The following is a 23,063-nucleotide window of genomic DNA, read 5'->3' on the forward strand; positions in this document are numbered from 1 at the left end:
CAGGAATCCAGTGCATTCAATCATGCTGCATAAAATACACTTCATTCAATAGGCTTCCATTATTTCATGCTGCCTGGAATACACTGAATTCAATCACGCTGCATGGAATCCAATGCATTCAATAGGGATGCATTTTACCAGGCTGCATGGAATCCACTGCATTCAATCATGCTGCAGATATCCACTGCATTCAATCATGCTGCATTAAGTTCCCTGCATTCAATAGGGTTCCATTTCTTCATGCTGCCTGTAATACACTGCATTAAATCTGGCTGCATGGAATCCACTGCATTCAATTGGGATGCATTTTACCTGGCTTCATGGAATCCACTGCATTCACGCATGCCACTTGGAATCCACTGCATTCCATCGGGATGCATTTGGCCATGCTGAATAAAACCCACTGCATTCAATCACGCTGCATGGTATCCAATGCATTCAATCGGGATGTTTTAGGACATGCTGCAAAACATCCACAGCATTCAATCATGCTGCAGGAATCCACGGCATTCAATCATGCTGCATAAAAGACACTTCATTCAATAGGATTCCATTACTTCATGCTGCCTGGAATACACTGAATTCAATCACGCTGCATGGAATCCAATGCATTCAATAGGGATGCATTTTACCTGGCTGCATGGAATCCACTGCATTCAATCATGCTGCATGGAATCCACTGCATTCAATCGGGACGCATTTTACCAGGCTGCATGGATTACACTGCATTCAATCACAATGCATGGAATCCACTTCATTCAATGACGCTGCATGGAATCCACTGCATTCAATCGGGATGCTTTGGGCCACGCTGCAAAAAATCCACTGCATTCATTCATGCTGCAAGAATTCAGTGCATTCAATCATGGTGCATAAAATACACTTCATTCAATAGGGTTCGATTATTTCATGCTGCCTGGAATGCACTGAATTAAATCACGCTGCATGGAATCCAATGCATTCTATTGGGATGCATTTTACCAGGCTGCATGGAATCCACTGCAGTCAATCATGCTGCATGGAATCCACTGCATTCAATCGGGATGCATTTTACCAGGCTGCATGGATTACACTGCATTCAAGCACAATGCATGGAATCCACTGCATTCAATGACGCTGCATGGAATCCTCTGCATTGAATCGGGATGCTTTTGGCCATGCTGCATAAAATCCACTGCATTCAATCATGCTGCACGGTATTGACTGCATTCAATCGGGATGTTTTTGGACATGCTGCCTAAAATCCACTGCATTAAATCGGGATGCTTTGGGCCAAGCTGCAAAAAATAGAATGCATTCAATCATGCTGCAGGAATCCACTGCATTCAATCATGCTGCATAAAATCCCCTGCATTCAATAGGGTTCCATTTTTTCATGGTGCATGGAATACACTGCATTCAATCATGCTGCATGGAATCCACTGCATTCAATCGGGATGCATTTTACCAGGCTGCATGGATTACACTGCATTCAATCACGCTGCATCGATTTCACTGCATTCAATTGGGATCCATTGCGCCATGATGCATGGAATCCACTGCATTCAGTTGAGATCAATTGCGCCACGCTGCATAGAATCCACTGCATTGAATGGGGATCCATATAGCCACGCTGCATTGTATACACTGCGTTCAATCAGGATGCATTTCACCACGCTGCATGGAATCCATGGCATTCAATCGGGATGTTTGTGGCCATGCTGCAAAAAATCCACTTCATTCAATCATGCTGAAGGAATCCACTGCATTCAATCATGCTGCATAAAATCCCCTGCATTCAATAGGGTTCCATTTCTTCATGCTGCATGGAATCCACTTCATTCAATCATGCTGCATGGAATCCACAGCATTTAATTGGGATGCATTTTACCAGGCTGCATGGAATCCACTGCATTCAATCATGCTGCATAAAATCCACTGCATTCAATCGGGATGCATTTTACCATGCTGCATGGATTATACTGCATTCAATCACAATACATGGAATTGACTGCATTCAATCGGGATGCATTTTACCAGGCTGCCTGGATTACACTGCATTCCATCACAATGCATGGAATCCACTGCATTCAATGACGCTGCATGGAATCCACTGCATTCTATCGGGATGCTTTTGGCCATGCTGCATAAAGTACACTGCATTCAATCATGCAGCAAGGAATCCACTGCATCCAATCGCCATGTTTTTGGCCATGCTGCATAAAATCCACTGCATTCAATCGGGATGCATTGGGCCTCGCTGCATGGTCTCCACTGCATACAAACGAGATCCATTGCACCACAATGGATGGAATGTTCTGCATTAAATGACGCTGCATGAAATCCACTGCATTCAATCGGGATGCTTTGGGACATGCTGCAAATAATCCACTGCATTCAATCATGCTGCATGGAATCCACTGCCTTCAATCGGGATGCTTTTGGCCATGCTGCATATAATCCACTGCATTCAATCGGGATGCATTGGGCCTCACTGCGTCAACCGCACTGAATACAATCGGGATTCATTGTGCCACAATGCATGGAGTCTTCTGCATTCAATGACGCTGCATGGAATCCACTGCATTCAATGTGGATGCTTGGGGCCACGCTGCAAAATATCCACTGCATTCATTCATGCTGCAGGGATCCAGTGCATTCAATCATGCTGCATAAATACACTTCATTCAATAGGGTTCCATTACTTCATTCTGCCTGGAATACACTGAATTCAATCACGCTGCATGGAATCCAATGCATTCAATAGGGATGCATTTTACCTGGCTGCATGGAATCCACTGCATTCAGTCATGCTGCATGGAATCCACTGCAGTCAATCGGGATGCATTTTACCAGGCGGCATTGAATCCACTACATTCAATCAAGCTGTATGGAATCCACTGCATTCAATCGGGATGCATTTTACCAGGCTGCATGGATTACACTGCATTCAAGCACAATGCATTGAATCCACTGCATTCAAAGACGCTGCATGGAATCCTCTGCATTCTATCGGGATGCATTTGGGCCATGCTGCATAAAATCCACTGCATTCAATCATGCTGCATGGTATCCACTGCATTCAATCGGGATGTTTTGGGACATGCTGCCTAAAATCCACTGCATTTAATCGGGATGCTTTGGGCCATGGTGCAAAAAATCCACTGCATTCAATCATGCTGCAGGAATCCACTGCATTCAATCATGCTGCATAAAATCCACTGCATTCAATAGGGTTCCATTTCTGCATGCTGCATGGATCACACTGCATTCAATCACACTGCATGGAATCCACTGCATTCAAACGGGATGCATTTTACCAGGCTGCATTGAATCCACTGCATTCTATCAAGCTGCATGGAATCCACTGCATTCAATCGGGATGCTTGGGGCCATGCTGCAAAATATCCACTGCATTCATTCATGCTGCACGAATCCAGTGCATTCAATCATGCTGCATAAATACACTTCATTCAATAGGGTTCCATTAATTCATTCTGCCTGGAATACACTGAATTCAATCACGCTGCATGGAATCCAATGCATTCAATAGGGATGCATTTTACCAGGCTGCATGGAATCCACTGCATTCAGTCATGCTGCATGGAATCCACTGCAGTCAATCGGGATGCATTTTACCAGGCTGTATGTATTACACTGCATTCAATCAAAATGCATGGAATTCACTGCATTCAATGATGCTGCATGAAATCCACTGCATTCAATCGGGATGCTTTTGGCCATGCTGCATAAAATCCACGGCATTCAATCATGCTGCATGGAATCCAATGCATTCTATCGGGATGTATTGGGACATGCTGCAGAAAATTCACTGCATTAAATCATGATGCTTTGGACCAAGCTTCAAAAAATCCACTGCATTCAATCATGCTGCAAAAATCCACTGCATTCAATCATGCTGCATAAAATCCACTGCATTCAATAGGGTTCCATTTCTTCATGCTGCATGGAATCAACTGCATTCAATCATGCTGCATGGAATCTACAGCATTCAATCGGGATGCATTTTACCAGGCTGCATGTTTTACACTGCATTCAATCACAATGCATGGAATCCACTGCATTCAATGACACTGCATGGAATCCACTGCATTCAATCGGGATGCTTTGGGCCATGGTGCATAAAATCCACTGCATTCAATCATGCTGCATGGTGTCCACTGCATTCAATCGGGATGTTTTGGGACATTCTGCCTAAAATCCACTGCATTTAATCGGGATGCTTTGGGCCATGCTGCATAAAATCCACTGCATTCAATAGGGTTCCATTTCATCATGCTGCATGGATCACACTGCATTCAATCACACTGCATGGAATCCACTGCATTCAATCGGGATGAATTTTACCAGGCTGCATTGAATCCACTACATTCAATCAAGCTGCATGGAATCCACTGCATTCAATCGGGATGCATTTTACCATGCTGCATGGAATACACTGCATTCAATCACGCTGCATCGATTTCACTGCATTCAATTGGGATCCATTGCGCCATGATGCATGGAATCCACTACATTCAGTTGAGATCAATTGGGCAACGCTGCATAGAATCCACTGCATTGAATGGGGATCCATTTAGCCACGATGCATTGTATACACTGCGTTCAATCAGGATGCATTTCACCACGCTGCATGGAATCCACGGCATTCAATCGGGATGCTTGTGGCCATGCTGCATAAAATCCACTGCATTCATTCATGCTGCAGGAATCCACTGCATTCAATCATGCTGCATAAAATCCCCTGCATTCAATAGGGTTCCATTTCTTCATGCTGCATGGAATCGACTTCATTCAATCATGCTGCATGGAATCCACAGCATTTAATCGGGATGCATTTTACCAGGCTGCATGGAATCCACTGCATTCAGTCATGCTGAATAAAATCCACTGCATTCAATCGGGATGCATTTTACCAGGATGCATGGAATCCACTGCATTCAATCACAATACATGGAATCCACTGCATTCAATCGGGATGCATTTTACCAGGCTGCCTGGATTACACTGCATTCCATCACAATGCATGGAATCCACTGCATTCAATGACGCTGCATGGAATCCACTGCATTCTATCGGGATGCTTTTGGCCATGCTGCATAAAGTACACTGCATTCAATCATGCAGCAAGGAATCCACTGCATCCAATCGCCATGTTTTTGGCCATGCTGCATAAAATCCACTGCATTCAATCGGGATGCATTGGGCCTCGCTGCATGGTCTCCACTGCATACAAACGAGATCCATTGCCCCACAATGAATGGAATGTTCTGCATTCAATGACGCTGCATGAAATCCACTGCATTCAATCGGGATGCTTTGGGCCATGCTGCAAATACTCCACTGTATTCAATCATGCTGCATGGAATCCACTGCCTTCAATCGGGATGCTTTTGGCCATGCTGCATATAATCCACTGCATTCAATCGGGATGCATTGGGCCTCACTGCGTCAACCGCACTGAATACAATCGGGATCCATTGTGCCACAATGCATGGAGTCGTCTGCATTCAATGACGCTGCGTGGAATCCACTGCATTCAATGGGGATGCTTTGGGCCACGCTGCAAAAAATTCACTGCATTCATTCATGCTGCAGGAATCCAGTGCATTCAATCATGCTGCATAAAATACACTTCATTCAATAGGCTTCCATTATTTCATGCTGCCTGGAATACACTGAATTCAATCACGCTGCATGGAATCCAATGCATTCAATAGGGATGCATTTTACCAGGCTGCATGGAATCCACTGCATTCAATCATGCTGCAGATATCCACTGCATTCAATCATGCTGCATTAAGTTCCCTGCATTCAATAGGGTTCCATTTCTTCATGCTGCCTGTAATACACTGCATTAAATCTGGCTGCATGGCATCCACTGCATTCAATTGGGATGCATTTTACCTGGCTTCATGGAATCCACTGCATTCACGCATGCCACTTGGAATCCACTGCATTCCATCGGGATGCATTTGGCCATGCTGAATAAAACCCACTGCATTCAATCACGCTGCATGGTATCCAATGCATTCAATCGGGATGTTTTAGGACATGCTGCAAAACATCCACAGCATTCAATCATGCTGCAGGAATCCACGGCATTCAATCATGCTGCATAAAAGACACTTCATTCAATAGGATTCCATTACTTCATGCTGCCTGGAATACACTGAATTCAATCACGCTGCATGGAATCCAATGCATTCAATAGGGATGCATTTTACCTGGCTGCATGGAATCCACTGCATTCAATCATGCTGCATGGAATCCACTGCATTCAATCGGGACGCATTTTACCAGGCTGCATGGATTACACTGCATTCAATCACAATGCATGGAATCCACTTCATTCAATGACGCTGCATGGAATCCACTGCATTCAATCGGGATGCTTTGGGCCACGCTGCAAAAAATCCACTGCATTCATTCATGCTGCAAGAATTCAGTGCATTCAATCATGGTGCATAAAATACACTTCATTCAATAGGGTTCGATTATTTCATGCTGCCTGGAATGCACTGAATTAAATCACGCTGCATGGAATCCAATGCATTCTATTGGGATGCATTTTACCAGGCTGCATGGAATCCACTGCAGTCAATCATGCTGCATGGAATCCACTGCATTCAATCGGGATGCATTTTACCAGGCTGCATGGATTACACTGCATTCAAGCACAATGCATGGAATCCACTGCATTCAATGACGCTGCATGGAATCCTCTGCATTGAATCGGGATGCTTTTGGCCATGCTGCATAAAATCCACTGCATTCAATCATGCTGCACGGTATCGACTGCATTCCATCGGGATGTTTTGGGACATGCTGCAGAAAATCCACTGCATTAAATCGGGATGCTTTGGGCCAAGCTGCAAAAAATACAATGCATTCAATCATGCTGCAGGAATCCACTGCATTCAATCATGCTGCATAAAATCCCCTGCATTCAATAGGGTTCCATTTCTTCATGGTGCATGGAATACACTGCATTCAATCATGCTGCATGGAATCCACTGCATTCAATCGGGATGCATTTTACCAGGCTGCATGGATTACACTGCATTCAATCCCAATGCATGGAATCCACTGCATTTAATGACCCTGCATGGAATCCACTGCATTCAATCGGGATGCTTTTGGCCATGGTGCATAAAATCCACTGCATTTAATCATGCTGCATGGTATCCACTGAATTCAATCGGGATGTTTTGGGATATGCTGCCTAACATCCACTCCATTAAATCGGGATGCTTTGGGCCATGCTGCAAAAAATTCACTGCATTCATTCATGCTGCAGGAATCCACTGCATTCTATCATGCTGCATAAAATCCACTGCATTCAATCGGGATGAATTTTACCAGGATGCATGGAATCCACTGCATTCAATCATGCTTCATGGAATCCACTGCATTCAATCCAGTTGCATTTTACCAGGCTGCATGGAATACACTGCATTCAATCACGCTGCATCGATTTCACTGCATTCAATTGGGATCCATTGCGCCATGATGCATGGAATCCACTGCATTCAGTTGAGATCAATTGGGCCACGCTGCATAGAATCCACTGCATTGAATGGGGATCCATTTAGCCACGCTGCATTGTATACACTGCGTTCAATCAGGATGCATTTCACCACGCTGCATGGAATCCATGGCATTCAATCGGGATGCTTGTGGCCATGCTGCAAATAATCCACTTCATTCAATCATGCTGAAGGAATCCACTGCATTCAATCATGCTGCATAAAATCCCCTGCATTCAATAGGGTTCCATTTCTTCATGCTGCATGGAATCCACTTCATTCAATCATGCTGCATGGAATCCACAGCATTTAATTGGGATGCATTTTACCAGGCTGCATGGAATCCACTGCATTCAATCATGCTGCATAAAATCCACTGCATTCAATCAGGATGCATTTTACCAGGCTGCCTGGATTACACTGCATTCCATCACAATGCATGGAATCCACTGCATTCAGTGACGCTGCATGGAATCCACTGCATTCTATCGGGATGCTTTTGGCCATGCTGCATAAAGTACACTGCATTCAATCATGCAGCAAGGAATCCACTGCATCCAATCGCCATGTTTTTGGCCATGCTGCATAAAATCCACTGCATTCAATCGGGATGCATTGGGCCTCGCTGCATGGTCTCCACTGCATACAAACGAGATCCATTGCACCACAATGGATGGAATGTTCTGCATTAAATGACGCTGCATGAAATCCACTGCATTCAATCGGGATGCTTTGGGACATGCTGCAAATAATCCACTGCATTCAATCATGCTGCATGGAATCCACTGCCTTCAATCGGGATGCTTTTGGCCATGCTGCATATAATCCACTGCATTCAATCGGGATGCATTGGGCCTCACTGCGTCAACCGCACTGAATACAATCGGGATCCATTGTGCCACAATGCATGGAGTCTTCTGCATTCAATGACGCTGCATGGAATCCACTGCATTCAATCGGGATGCTTGGGGCCACGCTGCAAAAAATTCACTGCAATCATTCATGCTGCAGGAATCCAGTGCATTCAATCATGCTGCATAAAATACACTTCATTCAATAGGCTTCCATTACTTCATGCTGCCTGGAATACACTGAATTCAATCACGCTGCATGGAATCCAATGCATTCAATAGGGATGCATTTTACCTGGCTGCATGGAATCCACTGCATTCAATCATGCTGCATGGAATCCACTGCATTCAATCGGGATGCATTTTACCAGGCTGCATGGATTACACTGCAATCAGGATCCATTGCGCCACAATGCATGGAATCCTCGCATTCATTGACGCTTCATGGAATACACTGTATTCAATCGGGATGATTTGGGCCATGCTGCATAAAATCCACTGCATTCAATCATGCTTCATGGAATCCACTGCACTCAATCATGCTGCATAAAATCCACTGCCTACAATAATGTTCCATAACTTCACATTGTATGGAATACACTTCATTCCATCACGCTGCATGGAATCCACTGCATTTAATCGGGATGCATTTTACCATGCTGCATGGATTACACTGCATTCAATCACGCTGCATCGATTTCACTGCATTCAATTGGGATCCATTGCGCCATGATGCATGGAATCCACTGCATTCAGTTGAGATCAATTGCGCCACGCTGCATAGAATCCACTGCATTGAATGGGGATCCATTTAGCCATGCTGCATTGTATACACTGCGTTCAATCAGGATGCATTTCACCACGCTGCATGGAATCCATGGCATTCAATCGGGATGCTTGTGGCCATGCTGCAAATAATCCACTTCATTCAATCATGCTGAAGGAATCCACTGCATTCAATCATGCTGCATAAAATCCCCTGCATTCAATAGGGTTCCATTTCTTCATGCTGCATGGAATCCACTTCATTCAATCATGCTGCATGGAATCCACAGCATTTAATTGGGATGCATTTTACCAGGCTGCATGGAATCCACTGCATTCAATCATGCTGCATAAAATCCACTGCATTCAATCGGGATGCATTTTACCATGCTGCATGGATTATACTGCATTCCATCACAATGCATGGAATCCACTGCATTCAATGACGCTGCATGGAATCCACTGCATTCTATCGGGATGCTTTTGGCCATGCTGCATAAAATCCTCTGCATTCAATCATGCTGCAAGGAATCCACTGCATCCAATCGCCATACTTTTGGCCATGCTGCATAAAATTCACTGCATTCAATCGGGATGCATTGGGCCTCGCTGCATGGTCTCCACTGCATACAAACGAGATCCATTGCACCACAATATATGGAATGTTCTGCATTAAATGAAGCTGCATGAAATCCAATGCATTCAATCAGGATGCTTTGGGCCATGCTGCAAATAATCCAATGTATTCAATCATGCTGCATGGAATCCACTGCCTTCAATCGGGATGCTTTTGGCCATGCTGCATTTAATCCACTGCATTCAATCGGGATGCATTGGGCCTCACTGCGTCAACTGCTGAATACAATCGGGATCCATTGTGCCAAAATGCATGTAGTCTTCTGCATTCAATGACGCTGCATGGAATCCAATGCATTCAATAGGGATGCATTTTACCAGGCTGCATGGAATCCACTGCATTCAATCATGCTGCATAAAATCCACTGCATTCAATAGGGTTCCATTTCTGCATGCTGCATGGATCACACTGCATTCAATCACACTGCATGGAATCCACTGCATTCAATCGGGATGAATTTTACCAGGCTGCATTGAATCCACTGCATTCAATCAAGCTGCATGGAATCCACTGCATTCAATCGGGATGCATTTTACCAGGCTGCATGGAATACACTGCATTCAATCACGCTGCATCGATTTCACTGCATTCAATTGGGATCCATTGCGCCATGATGCATGGAATCCACTGCATTCTATCAGAATCCTTTGCACCACACTGCATTGACACCACTGCATTCAATTGAGATAATTTGGGCCACGCTGCATAGAATCCACTGCATTCCATGGGTATCCATTTACCCACGCTGCATGGTGTACACTCCGTTCAATCAGGATGCATTTCACCACGCTGCATGGAATCCACAGCATTCAATTGGGATTCTTTTGGCCATGCTGCATAAAATCCACTGCATTCAATCGAGATGCATTTGGCCTCGCTGCATGGACTCCACTGCACACAATCGTGATCCATTTCGCCACAATGAATGGAGTTTTTTGCATTCAATGACGCTGCATGGAATCCACTGCATTAAATCGAAATGCTTTGGAACACGCTGCAAAAATTCCACTGCATTCAATCATGCTGAAAGAATCCACTGCATTCAATCATGCTGCATAAAATCCCCTGCCTTCAATAGGGTTCCATTTCTTCATGCTGCATGGAATCCACTTCTTTCAATCATGCTGCATGGAATCCACAGCATTTAATTGGGATGCATTTTACCAGGCTGCATGGAATCCACTGCATTCAATCATGCTGCATAAAATCCACTGCATTCAATCGGGATGCATTTTACCACGCTGCATGGATTACACTGCATTCAATCACAATACATGGAATCCACTGCATTCAATCGGGATGCATTTTACCAGGCTGCCTGGATTACACTGCATTCCATCACATTGCAAGGAATCCACTGCATTCAGTGACGCTGCATGGACTCCACTGCATTCTATCGGGATGCTTTTGGCCCTTCTGCTTAAAATACACTGCATTCAATCATGCTGCATTGAATTCACTGCCTCCAATAGGCATATTTTTTGCCATGCTGCATAAAATCCACTGCATTCAATCGGGATGCATTGGGCCTCGCTGCATGGACTCCACTGCATACAAACGAGATCCATTGCACCACAATGGATGGAATGTTCTGCATTCAATGAGGCTGCATGGAATCCACTGCATTCCATCGGGATGCTTTGGGCCATGCTGCATAAAATCCACTGCATTCAATCGGGATGCATTGGGCCTCACTACGTGGACTCCACTGAAAACAATTGGATCCATTGTGCCACAATGCACGGAGTCTTCTGCATTCAACGACGCTGCATGAAATCCACTGCATTCAATCGGGATGCTTTGGGCCATGTTCCAAATATCCACTGCATTCATTCATGCTGCGGGAATCCACTGCATTCAATCATGCTGCATAAAATACCCTGCATTCAATAGGGTTCAATTACTTCATGCTGCCTGGAATACACTGAATTCAATCATGCTGCATGGAATAAAATGCATTCAATAGGGATGCATTTTACCAGGCTGCATGGAATCCACTGCATTCAATCACAATGCATGGAATCCACTGCATTCAATGACGCTGCATGGAATCCACTGCATTCAATCGGGATGATTTTAGCCATGATGCATAAAATCGACTGCATTCAATTGGGTTCAATTTCGTCATGCTGCATGGATCACACTGCATTCAATCACACTGCATGGACTCCACTGCATTCAATTGGGATGATTTTTACCAGGCTGCATTGAATCCACTGCATTCAACCAAGCTGCATGGAATCCACTGCATTTAATCGGGATGCATTTTACCATGCTGCATGGAATACACAGCATTCAATCACGCTGCTTCTATTTCACTGCATTCAATTGGGATCCATTGCGCCATGATGCATTGAATCCACTGCCATCAGTTGAGATCAATTGGGCCACGCTGCATAGAATCCACTGCATTGAATGGGGATCCATTTAGCCACGCTGCATTGTATACACTGCGTTCAATCAGGATGCATTTCACCACGCTGCATGGAATCCACGGCATTCAATCGGGATGCTTGGGGACATGCTGCAAAAAATCCACTGCATTCATTCATGCTGCAGGAATCCACTTCATTCAATCATGCTGCATGGTATCCACTGCATTCAATCGGGATGTTTTGGGACATGCTGCCTAAAATCCACTGCATTCAATCGGGATGCTTTGGGCCATGCTGCAAAAAATCCACTGCATTCATTCATGCTGCAGGAATCCACTGCATTCAATCATGCTGCATAAAATCCACTGCATTCAATAGGGTTCTATTTCTGCCTGCTGCATGGATCACACTGCCCTCAATCACACTGCATGGAATCTACTGCATTCAATCAGGATGAATTTTACCAGGCTTCATTGAATCCACTGCATTCAATCATGCTGCATGGAATCCAATGCATTCTATCGGGATGTATTGGGCCATGCTGCATAAAATACACTGCATTCAATAGGGTTCCATTTCTGCATGCTGCATGGATCACACTGCATTCAATCACACTGCATGGAATCCACTGCATTCAATCGGGATGAATTTTACCAGGCTGCATTGAATCCACTACATTCAATCAAGCTGCATGGAATCCACTGCATTCAATCGGGATGCATTTTACCAGGCTGCATGGAATACACTGCATTCAATCACGGTGCATCGATTTCACTGCATTCAATTGGGATCCATTGCGCCATGATGCATGGAATCCACTGCATTCAGTTGAGATCAATTGCGCCACGGTGCATAGAATCCACTGCATTGAATGGGGATCCATTTAGCCACGCTGCATTGTATACACTGCGTTCAATCAGGATGCATTTCACCACGCTGCATGGAATCCACGGCATTCAATCGGGATGCTTGTGGCCATGCTGCATAAAATCCACTGCATTCAATCGAGATGCATTTGGACTCGCTGCATGGACACCACTGCACACATTCGTGATCCATTTCGCCACAATGAATTGAATTTTCTGCATTCAATGAAGCTGCATGGAATCCACTGCATTAAATCGAGAAGCTTTTGGCAATGCTGCAGTAATCCACTGCATTCAATCATGCTGCATAAAATCCACTGAATTCCACATGGTTCAATTTCTTCATGCTGCATGGAATCCACTGCATTCAATCATGCTGCATTAAATTCCCTGCATTCAATAGGGTTCCATTTCTTCATGCTGCCTGGAATACACTGCATTAAATCTGGCTGCATGGAATCCACTGCATTCAATTGGGATGCATTTTACCTGGCTTCATGGAATCCACTGCATTCACGCATGCCACTTGGAATCCACTGCATTCCATCGGGATGCATTTGGCCATGCTGAATAAAACCCACTGCATTCAATCACGCTGCATGGTATCCAATGCATTCAATCGGGATGTTTTAGGACATGCTGCAAAACATCCACAGCATTCAATCATGCTGCAGGAATCCACGGCATTCAATCATGCTGCATAAAAGACACTTCATTCAATAGGATTCCATTACTTCATGCTGCCTGGAATACACTGAATTCAATCACGCTGCATGGAATCCAATGCATTCAATAGGGATGCATTTTACCTGGCTGCATGGAATCCACTGCATTCAATCATGCTGCATGGAATCCACTGCATTCAATCGGGACGCATTTTACCAGGCTGCATGGATTACACTGCATTCAATCACAATGCATGGAATCCACTTCATTCAATGACGCTGCATGGAATCCACTGCATTCAATCGGGATGCTTTGGGCCACGCTGCAAAAAATCCACTGCATTCAATCATGCTGCACGGTATTGACTGCATTCAATCGGGATGTTTTGGGACATGCTGCAGAAAATCCACTGCATTAAATCGGGATGCTTTGGGCCAAGCTGCAAAAAATACAATGCATTCAATCATGCTGCAGGAATCCACTGCATTCAATCATGCTGCATAAAATCCCCTGCATTCAATAGTGTTCCATTTCTTCATGGTGCATGGAATACACTGCATTCAATCATGCTGCATGGAATCCACTGCATTCAATCGGGATGCATTTTACCAGGCTGCATGGATTACACTGCATTCAATCCCAATGCATGGAATCCACTGCATTTAATGACCCTGCATGGAATCCACTGCATTCAATCGGGATGCTTTTGGCCATGGTGCATAAAATCCACTGCATTTAATCATGCTGCATGGTATCCACTGAATTCAATCGGGATGTTTTGGGATATGCTGCCTAACATCCACTCCATTAAATCGGGATGCTTTGGGCCATGCTGCAAAAAATTCACTGCATTCATTCATGCTGCAGGAATCCACTGCATTCTATCATGCTGCATAAAATCCACTGCATTCAATCGGGATGAATTTTACCAGGATGCATGGAATCCACTGCATTCAATCATGCTTCATGGAATCCACTGCATTCAATCCAGTTGCATTTTACCATGCTGCATGGATTACACTGCATTCAATCACGCTGCATCGATTTCACTGCATTCAATTGGGATCCATTGCGCCATGATGCATGGAATCCACTGCATTCAGTTGAGATCAATTGCGCCACGCTGCATAGAATCCACTGCATTGAATGGGGATCCATTTAGCCATGCTGCATTGTATACACTGCGTTCAATCAGGATGCATTTCACCACGCTGCATGGAATCCATGGCATTCAATCGGGATGTTTGTGGCCATGCTCCAAATAATCCACTTCATTCAATCATGCTGAAGGAATCCACTGCATTCAATCATGCTGCATAAAATCCCCTGCATTCAATAGGGTTCCATTTCTTCATGCTGCATGGAATCCACTTCATTCAATCATGCTGCATGGAATCCACAGCATTTAATTGGGATGCATTTTACCAGGCTGCATGGAATCCACTGCATTCAATCATGCTGCATAAAATCCACTGCATTCAATCGGGATGCATTTTACCATGCTGCATGGATTATACTGCATTCCATCACAATGCATGGAATCCACTGCATTCAATGACGCTGCATGGAATCCACTGCATTCTATCGGGATGCTTTTGGCCATGCTGCATAAAATCCTCTGCATTCAATCATGCTGCAAGGAATCCACTGCATCCAATCGCCATACTTTTGGCCATGCTGCATAAAATTCACTGCATTCAATCGGGATGCATTGGGCCTCGCTGCATGGTCTCCACTGCATACAAACGAGATCCATTGCACCACAATATATGGAATGTTCTGCATTAAATGAAGCTGCATGAAATCCAATGCATTCAATCAGGATGCTTTGGGCCATGCTGCAAATAATCCAATGTATTCAATCATGCTGCATGGAATCCACTGCCTTCAATCGGGATGCTTTTGGCCATGCTGCATTTAATCCACTGCATTCAATCGGGATGCATTGGGCCTCACTGCGTCAACTGCTGAATACAATCGGGATCCATTGTGCCAAAATGCATGTAGTCTTCTGCATTCAATGACGCTGCATGGAATCCAATGCATTCAATAGGGATGCATTTTACCAGGCTGCATGGAATCCACTGCATTCAATCATGCTGCATAAAATCCACTGCATTCAATAGGGTTCCATTTCTGCATGCTGCATGGATCACACTGCATTCAATCACACTGCATGGAATCCACTGCATTCAATCGGGATGAATTTTACCAGGCTGCATTGAATCCACTGCATTCAATCAAGCTGCATGGAATCCACTGCATTCAATCGGGATTCATTTTACCAGGCTGCATGGAATACACTGCATTCAATCACACTGCATCGATTTCACTGCATTCAATTGGGATCCATTGCGCCATGATGCATGGAATCCACTGCATTCTATCAGAATCCTTTGCACCACACTGCATTGACACCACTGCATTCAATTGAGATAATTTGGGCCACGCTGCATAGAATCCACTGCATTCCATGGGTATCCATTTACCCACGCTGCATGGTGTACACTCCGTTCAATCAGGATGCATTTCACCACGCTGCATGGAATCCACAGCATTCAATTGGGATTCTTTTGGCCATGCTGCATAAAATCCACTGCATTCAATCGAGATGCATTTGGCCTCGCTGCATGGACTCCACTGCACACAATCGTGATCCATTTCGCCGCAATGAATGGAGTTTTTTGCATTCAATGACGCTGCATGGAATCCACTGCATTAAATCGAAATGCTTTGGAACACGCTGCAAAAATTCCACTGCATTCAATCATGCTGAAAGAATCCACTGCATTCAATCATGCTGCATAAAATCCCCTGCCTTCAATAGGGTTCCATTTCTTCATGCTGCATGGAATCCACTTCTTTCAATCATGCTGCATGGAATCCACAGCATTTAATTGGGATGCATTTTACCAGGCTGCATGGAATCCACTGCATTCAATCATGCTGCATAAAATCCACTGCATTCAATCGGGATGCATTTTACCACGCTGCATGGATTACACTGCATTCAATCACAATACATGGAATCCACTGCATTCAATCGGGATGCATTTTACCAGGCTGCCTGGATTACACTGCATTCCATCACATTGCAAGGAATCCACTGCATTCAGTGACGCTGCATGGACTCCACTGCATTCTATCGGGATGCTTTTGGCCCTGCTGCTTAAAATACACTGCATTCAATCATGCTGCATGGAATTCACTGCCTCCAATAGGCATATTTTGGGAAATGCTGCAGAAAATCCACTGTATTCAATCGGGATGCATTGGGCCTCGCTGCATGGACTCCACTGCATACAAACGAGATCCATTGCACCACAATGGATGGAATGTTCTGCATTCAATGAGGCTGCATGGAATCCACTGCATTCCATCGGGATGCTTTGGGCCATGCTGCATAAAATCCACTGCATTCAATCGGGATGCATTGGGCCTCACTACGTGGACTCCACTGAATACAATTGGATCCATTGTGCCACAATGCACGGAGTCTTCTGCATTCAACGACGCTGCATGAAATCCACTGCATTCAATCGGGATGCTTTGGGCCATGTTCCAAATATCCACTGCATTCATTCATGCTGCGGGAATCCACTGCATTCAATCATGCTGCATAAAATACCCTGCATTCAATAGGGTTCAATTACTTCATGCTGCCTGGAATACACTGAATTCAATCATGCTGCATGGAATAAAATGCATTCAATAGGGATGCATTTTACCAGGCTGCATGGAATCCACTGCATTCAATCACAATGCATGGAATCCACTGCATTCAATGACGCTGCATGGAATCCACTGCATTCAATCGGGATGATTTTAGCCATGATGCATAAAATCGACTGCATTCAATTGGGTTCAATTTCGTCATGCTGCATGGATCACACTGCATTCAATCACACTGCATGGAATCCACTGCATTCAATTGGGATGATTTTTACCAGGCTGCATTGAATCCACTGCATTCAACCAAGCTGCATGGAATCCACTGCATTTAATCGGGATGCATTTTACCATGCTGCATGGAATACACAGCATTCAATCACGCTGCTTCTATTTCACTGCATTCAATTGGGATCCATTGCGCCATGATGCATTGAATCCACTGCCATCAGTTGAGATCAATTGGGCCACGCTGCATAGAATCCACTCCATTCAATGGGGATCCATTTAGCCACGCTGCATTGTATACACTGCGTTCAATCAGGATGCATTTCACCACGCTGCATGGAATCCACGGCATTCAATCGGGATGCTTGGGGACATGCTGCAAAAAATCCACTGCATTCATTCATGCTGCAGGAATCCACTTCATTCAATCATGCTGCATGGTATCCACTGCATTCAATCGGGATGTTTTGGGACATGCTGCCTAAAATCCACTGCATTCAATCGGGATGCTTTGGGCCATGCTGCAAAAAATCCACTGCATTCATTCATGCTGCAGGAATCCACTGCATTCAATCATGCTGCATAAAATCCACTGCATTCAATAGGGTTCTATTTCTGCCTGCTGCATGGATCACACTGCCCTCAATCACACTGCATGGAATCTACTGCATTCAATCAGGATGAATTTTACCAGGCTTCATTGAATCCACTGCATTCAATCATGCTGCATGGAATCCAATGCATTCTATCGGGATGTATTGGGCCATGCTGCATAAAATACACTGCATTCAATACGGTTCCATTTCTGCATGCTGCATGGATCACACTGCATTCAATCACACTGCATGGAATCCACTGCAGTCAATCGGGATGCATTTTACCAGGCTGTATGTATTACACTGCATTCAATCAAAATGCATGGAATTCACTGCATTCAATGATGCTGCATGAAATCCACTGCATTCAATCGGGATGCTTTTGGCCATGCTGCATAAAATCCACGGCATTCAATCATGCTGCATGGAATCCAATGCATTCTATCGGGATGTATTGGGACATGCTGCAGAAAATTCACTGCATTAAATCATGATGCTTTGGACCAAGCTTCAAAAAATCCACTGCATTCAATCATGCTGCAAAAATCCACTGCATTCAATCATGCTGCATAAAATCCACTGCATTCAATAGGGTTCCATTTCTTCATGCTGCATGGAATCAACTGCATTCAATCATGCTGCATGGAATCTACAGCATTCAATCGGGATGCATTTTACCAGGCTGCATGTTTTACACTGCATTCAATCACAATGCATGGAATCCACTGCATTCAATGACACTGCATGGAATCCACTGCATTCAATCGGGATGCTTTGGGCCATGGTGCATAAAATCCACTGCATTCAATCATGCTGCATGGTGTCCACTGCATTCAATCGGGATGTTTTGGGACATTCTGCCTAAAATCCACTGCATTTAATCGGGATGCTTTGGGCCATGCTGCATAAAATCCACTGCATTCAATAGGGTTCCATTTCATCATGCTGCATGGATCACACTGCATTCAATCACACTGCATGGAATCCACTGCATTCAATCAGGATGAATTTTACCAGGCTGCATTGAATCCACTACATTCAATCAAGCTGCATGGAATCCACTGCATTCAATCGGGATGCATTTTACCAGGCTGCATGGAATACACTGCATTCAATCACGCTGCATCGATTTCACTGCATTCAATTGGGATCCATTGCGCCATGATGCATGGAATCCACTACATTCAGTTGAGATCAATTGGGCAACGCTGCATAGAATCCACTGCATTGAATGGGGATCCATTTAGCCACGATGCATTGTATACACTGCGTTCAATCAGGATGCATTTCACCACGCTGCATGGAATCCACGGCATTCAATCGGGATGCTTGTGGCCATGCTGCATAAAATCCACTGCATTCATTCATGCTGCAGGAATCCACTGCATTCAATCATGCTGCATAAAATCCCCTGCATTCAATAGGGTTCCATTTCTTCATGCTGCATGGAATCGACTTCATTCAATCATGCTGCATGGAATCCACAGCATTTAATCGGGATGCATTTTACCAGGCTGCATGGAATCCACTGCATTCAGTCATGCTGAATAAAATCCACTGCATTCAATCGGGATGCATTTTACCATGCTGCATGGATTATACTGCATTCAATCACAATACATGGAATTGACTGCATTCAATCGGGATGCATTTTACCAGGCTGCCTGGATTACACTGCATTCCATCACAATGCATGGAATCCACTGCATTCAATGACGCTGCATGGAATCCACTGCATTCTATCGGGATGCTTTTGGCCATGCTGCATAAAGTACACTGCATTCAATCATGCAGCAAGGAATCCACTGCATCCAATCGCCATGTTTTTGGCCATGCTGCATAAAATCCACTGCATTCAATCGGGATGCATTGGGCCTCGCTGCATGGTCTCCACTGCATACAAACGAGATCCATTGCCCCACAATGAATGGAATGTTCTGCATTCAATGACGCTGCATGAAATCCACTGCATTCAATCGGGATGCTTTGGGCCATGCTGCAAATACTCCACTGTATTCAATCATGCTGCATGGAATCCACTGCCTTCAATCGGGATGCTTTTGGCCATGCTGCATATAATCCACTGCATTCAATCGGGATGCATTGGGCCTCACTGCGTCAACCGCACTGAATACAATCGGGATCCATTGTGCCACAATGCATGGAGTCGTCTGCATTCAATGACGCTGCGTGGAATCCACTGCATTCAATGGGGATGCTTTGGGCCACGCTGCAAAAAATTCACTGCATTCATTCATGCTGCAGGAATCCAGTGCATTCAATCATGCTGCATAAAATACACTTCATTCAATAGGCTTCCATTATTTCATGCTGCCTGGAATACACTGAATTCAATCACGCTGCATGGAATCCAATGCATTCAATAGGGATGCATTTTACCAGGCTGCATGGAATCCACTGCATTCAATCATGCTGCAGATATCCACTGCATTCAATCATGCTGCATTAAGTTCCCTGCATTCAATAGGGTTCCATTTCTTCATGCTGCCTGTAATACACTGCATTAAATCTGGCTGCATGGAATCCACTGCATTCAATTGGGATGCATTTTACCTGGCTTCATGGAATCCACTGCATTCACGCATGCCACTTGGAATCCACTGCATTCCATCGGGATGCATTTGGCCATGCTGAATAAAACCCACTGCATTCAATCACGCTGCATGGTATCCAATGCATTCAATCGGGATGTTTTAGGACATGCTGCAAAACATCCACAGCATTCAATCATGCTGCAGGAATCCACGGCATTCAATCATGCTGCATAAAAGACACTTCATTCAATAGGATTCCATTACTTCATGCTGCCTGGAATACACTGAATTCAATCACGCTGCATGGAATCCAATGCATTCAATAGGGATGCATTTTACCTGGCTGCATGGAATCCACTGCATTCAATCATGCTGCATGGAATCCACTGCATTCAATCGGGACGCATTTTACCAGGCTGCATGGATTACACTGCATTCAATCACAATGCATGGAATCCACTTCATTCAATGACGCTGCATGGAATCCACTGCATTCAATCGGGATGCTTTGGGCCACGCTGCAAAAAATCCACTGCATTCATTCATGCTGCAAGAATTCAGTGCATTCAATCATGGTGCATAAAATACACTTCATTCAATAGGGTTCGATTATTTCATGCTTCCTGGAATGCACTGAATTAAATCACGCTGCATGGAATCCAATGCATTCTATTGGGATGCATTTTACCAGGCTGCATGGAATCCACTGCAGTCAATCATGCTCCATGGAATCCACTGCATTCAATCGGGATGCATTTTACCAGGCTGCATGGATTACACTGCATTCAAGCACAATGCATGGAATCCACTGCATTCAATGACGCTGCATGGAATCCTCTGCATTGAATCGGGATGCTTTTGGCCATGCTGCATAAAATCCACTGCATTCAATCATGCTGCACGGTATTGACTGCATTCAATCAGGATGTTTTGGGACATGCTGCCGAAAATCCACTGCATTAAATCGGGATGCTTTGGGCCAAGCTGCAAAAAATACAATGCATTCAATCATGCTGCAGGAATCCACTGCATTCAATCATGCTGCATAAAATCCCCTGCATTCAATAGGGTTCCATTTCTTCATGGTGCATGGAATACACTGCATTCAATCATGCTGCATGGAATCCACTGCATTCAATCGGGATGCATTTTACCAGGCTGCATGGATTACACTGCATTCAATCCCAATGCATGGAGTCCACTGCATTTAATGACCCTGCATGGAATCCACTGCATTCAATCGGGATGCTTTTGGCCATGGTGCATAAAATCCACTGCATTTAATCATGCTGCATGGTATCCACTGAATTCAATCGGGATGTTTTGGGATATGCTGCCTAACATCCACTCCATTAAATCGGGATGCTTTGGGCCATGCTGCAAAAAATTCACTGCATTCATTCATGCTGCAGGAATCCACTGCATTCTATCATGCTGCATAAAATCCACTGCATTCAATCGGGATGAATTTTACCAGGATGCATGGAATCCACTGCATTCAATCATTCTTCATGGAATCCACTGCATTCAATCCAGTTGCATTTTACCAGGCTGCATGGAATACACTGCATTCAATCACGCTGCATCGATTTCACTGCATTCAATTGGGATCCATTGCGCCATGATGCATGGAATCCACTGCATTCAGTTGAGATCAATTGCGCCACGCTGCATAGAATCCACTGCATTGAATGGGGATCCATTTAGCCACGCTGCATTGTATACACTGCGTTCAATCAGGATGCATTTCACCACGCTGCATGGAATCCATGGCATTCAATCGGGATGTTTGTGGCCATGCTGCAAAAAATCCACTTCATTCAATCATGCTGAAGGAATCCACTGCATTCAATCATGCTGCATAAAATCCCCTGCATTCAATAGGGTTCCATTTCTTCATGCTGCATGGAATCCACTTCATTCAATCATGCTGCATGGAATCCACAGCATTTAATTGGGATGCATTTTACCAGGCTGCATGGAATCCACTGCATTCAATCATGCTGCATAAAATCCACTGCATTCAATCGGGATGCATTTTACCATGCTGCATGGATTATACTGCATTCAATCACAATACATGGAATTGACTGCATTCAATCGGGATGCATTTTACCAGGCTGCCTGGATTACACTGCATTCCATCACAATGCATGGAATCCACTGCATTCAATGACGCTGCATGGAATCCACTGCATTCTATCGGGATGCTTTTGGCCATGCTGCATAAAGTACACTGCATTCAATCATGCAGCAAGGAATCCACTGCATCCAATCGCCATGTTTTTGGCCATGCTGCATAAAATCCACTGCATTCAATCGGGAT

The sequence above is a fragment of the Sus scrofa genome, chromosome 14 (genome assembly GCF_054392235.1).
Source record: "Sus scrofa isolate SSC_HxYL_T2T_F1_AM1 chromosome 14, Sscrofa_HxYL_maternal_Yorkshire_Landrace_v2.0, whole genome shotgun sequence".
NCBI classification, from domain to species: domain Eukaryota; kingdom Metazoa; phylum Chordata; class Mammalia; order Artiodactyla; family Suidae; genus Sus; species Sus scrofa.